Here is a 5,952-nt window from a genome sequence, read left to right as displayed (position 1 = left end):
TTTACTGTAGATAAAAGTTACAAGCCATTAGTGACTTAAAACCTAGTTTTGAAACTTAAAAAAAAACCAAACAAAAAAACCCAGCCAGTAAACAGTGCAGGCATATGTTTATAAGAAAATCTTCATACTGTTTTGTACAACTACCGTTTGTTCCCCAGGGCGCCGTACTGACCACGTTGGGGCAGGCAGAACCCACGAATGTGTGAAAAGGGAAGACTGTGTTTGTACATCAACTGGTGCAATTATTTTTTTCTTTTATTTTCCTTTTTTTCTCTCTTTTTTTTTTTTTTGTTTTGTTTTGTTTGTTTGTTGGAGTGAAAGAAGTGTGAAAGTGAGACCCACCATGGAAGGAAGCCTCTCTTTGATGGGTGGCTCTTGGCACGTATCCTTTTGTGTATTTCTGGGTGTCGATGCAATTAAAATGATGTAGTGAAAAGAGCTTATCCTTGCTTCATTTTCCCGGTTATTATTTATTAATTTTTTATGAAGTTTGCAAGCCAGCCAGGTGCTTGGGGTCAGTGAAGAAGGACCCTGCTGTGGCCAGGAGCAGATCCTCTATTCCCCACCTTGCTTGCTGTGCTGCAAAAAGCCATCCCCTCTGTTTTTTCTCCAAGATACATAAAGGAGAGAAGCCTTCCCTTCCAGCCACGTGAGTTTTCACGCTGACGGTGCACCCGAGGTCCCCTGCCATGGGGACAGGGCACAGCAGCACAGCCATGCCAGCCCAGCACAGGCTGCTCCTGCTCGCTTGAACCTCAGTGCACCCCTGAAATTCTGTCCCTGTGGGTCCTGTGTGGTGGTGGTCCTTGGGTACTGCCCAAGGGTATGCTCTCCAGCCTTCTGCTCGCCCCTTGTTGTGGCTTTCCTTTTGAAAATCCACACATACCCACCCTTTTACCCTTTTTTCCCCTATTTTTCCCTTTTTTTTTTTTTTTATTTTCTCTCTCTTTTTTTTTTTTTATTTTTTTTATTTCAAGTTGGTTTCTTAGGAAATGGCAGAGACCACGTCACAGCTCGGTGCCTGCCTCCTCCCAATAAAGCTGCTGAGCCCGGCACTGACATCAGCGGGATTTGAGGAGCTGGTGGGGGGAAAAGGCCCCCAAAGTACTTGATGCCTCTGGGGTGTGTGAAGAACCAAGGCCAGGAAGGGGGATGAAGGCCAGACCCGCCTCCGTTTTGTTCCTAGAGATGTCAGTGTGTGCTCAACCTCTATGTTAGACACACCAGACTCCACGCAGGCAGGACTGGGTAGACACGTGTCCTGTCCCCCCAGCACTGCAGCTTTTGGGGTCATGATGGAGAAGGGATGTGCAAATCACACTTGGGCTGTGGGGTATGTGCGTGACCTGTCTCTGATCAGGCAAGAAAAAGGGGTCCTGCTGAATTCTGGCTGAGGGAACGGCAAGCTGAGAGCCCCCCACCCCCCACCCCCCTCCAGACCTGCCTCCCACCCTTGTCCAGAGGCACCGAGCTCTCTGGGGCTCTGCTGAGCAAGCAAGGGCTGCCGCTCCCAGAACGTGGGGCACCCATCAGTGCTGAGCTCGTCAGTGCTCATTGCAGAAATGGGCTGAGCACCTTCGGGGGGTCACGGTGAGCCATGAGAAGGACCACCCCCGCCTCCCCAGATTCGGTGGGTGGCTCGGTGACACCCCTCCATCACTGCCTGCAGTCCCTTGCGGGACAGGAGCTGGTGGAGTGTCGCACGTGGCCAGAGGGCTGTGTGTCCCCGGCAGGTGGTGGCCCCAGCCCCTTGCGTGGCAGCTGAGACCCCACACACTCATTTACAAGCCCTGCTGCTGCTGCATCCCCCAGCCCTGTTGTACGTGCATAGGCTGCATACCCGACAAGTACCCCGGGCTCTGGCAGGTCCATCTCCCCGCAGTGGAGGGACAAACCCCGTGAGTAGAGCTTTTCCCCGCAGCCACCATTAGCCTTCAGTTTCTCTTCCTGGACTTTGTGGAGCATGGGGAGAACCTCATGAAGCAAGGACGGCCAGTGACAGCACTGTCATGTCAGCAGCATGCCTGGCCCGACACCTTTTGCCTCTGGAGAGCCTCAAAAAGTGAGGGAACGCCTGGATTTTACCAAGATTGCAAAAAACCCCACCCCAACCTATAGGCTGAAGCAAGCTGTTGAGCGTATTGGGGTGGCCATCGCCCTCGGAGAGCCCCCGGTAGGAAGTGCCCCCCAGTGCACCCCCATGTGCAGCAAAGTGATGCAATCTTTCCGTTTTTCAGCTGTTTCTTTTTTGCTTTTGTAACAATTTCCTTTATTGTGAGCTCTTGTGCAAAACAGGGCAGATGATACCCAGGCGTTAACACACAAGCAGTTACAAAGCCTCCAAACTGGCCCATGCAAGGAGGGCAGCCGGTGTCCCAAGCACATGAAGGGCTCTGATGATGATGCTCCAGAAACTGCATGAGAGCAGATTTGGTGTCCCCAGCATGGGGGACATGATGCCCTTGCAGAACACATCGCCCAGCTGACTGGTTTAGGAAGAAAGATGGGCAGATTCTTGCTAAGCAAAGCTGAAAAACCTCACTTCTCTTTGGGGAAAGAGGCTTAACTTTATTTTCCACACCTGAAGTGGTACTGCTGGGATTTTTTTCTTCCCCCGGCACCTTGGTGGAAGGGGAAGTCCACCCTGAGGGGGTAGGGAAAGCCAAGCCTTGCCCATCAGCACAGGGCTGAGCACTGGCCAGCCCCTGCTCTCCCGGGAGCCGGTGGCATTTTGCAACATGCCTGCTTTGCTGGGGGCACTCGTGCTGTCGGCTGGGCACCTGTCAGCCTGTGACGCGGGGCAGGCAGATCGGCTGCTGGGATCCGCAGGCAGGCACTTAATTGGTAAAGATGAAGCAATTGCCCAGCTGGGGTGATTTTGGATGGGAATGCTGGATCCTTCTGCCCGATTTCAGCCATGGCCGGAGTTACCTTTGTCGTGCTGAATTAAACTCTGTAACTCGGGTAAGTCACAAAGCAGGTATGTTTATTGCGGCGCCAGGTGCAAGGGGGATCGCTCCGCCTAACTTGCACACCTAGTTGTGCTCACAGTGCATATTTATACAGTGAAGTTGGCTAGTTCTGCCCAGAGTCTACACCTACTACCTAATTATTGCTTAGTTGCTTCCTCGCTTCAATGTAAAGGTAAAGTTCATTTTAAATTTTCCGGGCATGCTCCCCGAGCAGGGGATTCACTCTCTTCGGGGGGCCATTTGAGAAGGAGGTCCCACTACCACCATTCTTTTGTCCTTACTCTTATCAAGTGAGCAGTCTTCCTTTCAGCAATTAGCTGACTGACATTCCTGTGGAGCCCCTCTGCACCAGTACTGACTGTCCCTTCTGAAGAGCTGAGCGGGCCGAGCCCCAGGCCTTCTCTCGCAGCCACTGAGGCTCCTGCCTGCCTCTCGGTGGTTCCTGTCAGCTGTGCAACTGCTGCCTGTCGGCTTTTAGGTGCTTCACTGCGTTTCTCGCATGAGCCGCCTCCTCTGCCCCCTCTGAGTGGCGCCGGGGCCGGGGGCTCAGCTCAGCTCACGGCGGCTCCTCGCTGCCGCTCCTTCCCGCCCGCGCTTCTCCCCGGCCCCGGCGCCAGCGCCCGCCGCGGGCTGCGGCCCCACAGGGGGAACAGGCCTCGTTTCCGGGGGCTGCAGGGCAATCCCCCGCCTGCAGCTCCCTCTTTCCCTGCCCTCCGTGCTCGCAGGGCCCTTCCTCGCATTTCTTTCCCTCACAGCTCCTTGTCTCCGCGCTGTTTCACCCGGCCTGAAGCAGGTTTTCCTCAGGCAGCCGCGGCCGAGGGGCTGGGCCGGGCCCCGTGGAGGCCGGCTGCTGGGCGGGACTCGCCTCACAGGATCCCCTCGCAGGATCCCCCCGCAGGTACACCTCACAGGATCCCCTCGCAGGTACACCTGGTACACCTCACAGGATCCCCTCGCAGGATCCCCTCGCAGGATGTCCTCACAATGGCACCTCGCAGGATCCCCTCACAGGACCCCCTCACGATGGCACCTCGCACGGACCCCTCGCAGGTATGTTGCAAATTACTTGCAGATCTTATTGAATCTTTCTGTAGTCTGTGTTAATGTAACAGTTACATAGAAGAACATTTTGATTCTAAAGAGTTAACCTCCATGGTGGAATCGTGTTAGCACCTTATTAACCAATGATGTATGAATCGCTGTACTGCCGATTATCCGAGACTGTTCCTTGAAGTCCCCATGCTATAGACCATCACAGCCTCAGTCCTTACTCTCCAGACCATAACCAGAGCGCCCAGGTTCTGTTGTGTATAGGATGAGTTCTTGGACAGCGTGGCAAGGCCGATATCCAGCCTTCCAACCCGGCAACAAAACTTACTTGTAAGGTGTCCAGAAGTGAACTGCCTTCATTATAATACTAAAAATCACGCCCACAGGTCAAAAAGACCCTTGCCCAGGTGAAGGCCCTTCCCCCGCGCAAGTGTAGTAACAGAGAAGGGTGACACAGCAAATATTACAATTATTTGTAAATGTCTAACCAATCGTTGTATTTGGGAGTGTACGACCCTGTAATTTTGTGTATAAATAACGGTAAAAACCTACACAGGTGTGCTTGGTCTGTGGAGATGCCACCGAGCACCCAGCGCTGCAATAAAGGAGTGCCTGCTTCTTAATGCTGCATTGGTGTTGAGGGGTTTGATTCCCAATTTCGGTGACAGGTACACCTCGCAGGATCCCCTCGCAGGTACAGCTCACAGGATCCCCCCGCAGGGACCCCTTACATCACCTTTCAACCTGGCTACTTGGGCTTATCAAGCCACAGCTTAGACACCCAAGGTCACCTTTGCTGGAGCCACTAAATTATTTTTGCAGCACCTGCTGCTCACGCTCAGGCCTCAATTACCAGTCTCCATCTCCCATCCCAATCCTCTCCCCAGGGTCACGGACAAAAATGGCTATTGGGAAACCCTTGCCCGCACGTGGACTTGAAAGGGTTTCTACCCGCTGTGCTCTTGCTTCAGCCAAGCTGCCCTACCTGGGCTGCAGTCCTGCTGAGCTGGCGTGGCTCTGAGCTGGGTCCATCACCTGAACCCCTTCGCCTTTTTCTTCTTCACGTAGTCCTGCCAGGAAGCCATTTCCTCCCCAGCAAGTGGCCAGGCTACAGGAAACGTTCCTCATGTTCTCTCCCTGCTCGCCTTGCCTTTTCAAAAGGTCTGGGTGATGTGGGAGAAACCTTAACGGAAAGGATTTGAACAGCCACAGGAAGAAACATCTTTGCTTTTCACAGAGTCTCCAGCGGCAGCAGGATAAACAGCCTTGGGAGATAATAAAATTGGGCCCAATAACTCCATGGCGGGGACAAGCCTGAAGCATTATAGCTCTGAAAGTTGAGTTACTGCCAGCCCTGGCATGCAGGAGTATTCCAGAGGCCAGTACAACACCTGGGGACTTCCTGCGAGGGTCCCAAACCCCCTTAGCTCAGCTTAAGCTGTGGGAGCGCATGTAGCCAAGGCCTGAAGTGCCACCTCAGGCTTCTCATCCCTCAAAAGATCCCTGGGACTAAGGCACTTTGGAGGCAAGTCCCTGATGCGAGCAAGGGCTTTCCTGTTGTGCAAACTGCACTCCTACTTTCCAGGTCTGACATCCTTCCCCCTTTGCAGGGTTTCTCCTGGTGCGTTTCCTAACCGAGGGAGGAAATCCCAGGCAGAAGTCCCCCACGGCGTCACCTGGGCTGGCTGTCTCTTGGAAGATGCCTGCAGTCTGGAGGCGCGTCATCAGGTGGATCTGGGGCTGCGAGTTCCCGTGGTTTGTCAGGCAGCACCAGTCCCGCTGTGTCACATTTCCTTCTCAACCTGGACTTTGGACAGAGACCAGTCCTGCAGACACCTCAGCAAGGAGGAGCCCTTGATGAGGACGATGACGAGCCGCTTTTGGGTGAGCTCAGAGCTGACTGAAACACAGGCAAAAAGCCCCAGCACAA

The sequence above is a fragment of the Falco biarmicus genome, chromosome 12, assembly GCF_023638135.1.
Source record: "Falco biarmicus isolate bFalBia1 chromosome 12, bFalBia1.pri, whole genome shotgun sequence".
NCBI lineage: Eukaryota > Metazoa > Chordata > Aves > Falconiformes > Falconidae > Falco > Falco biarmicus.
The sequence above is the reverse complement of the archived record's forward strand: the minus strand, read 5'-3'. Positions refer to the sequence as shown.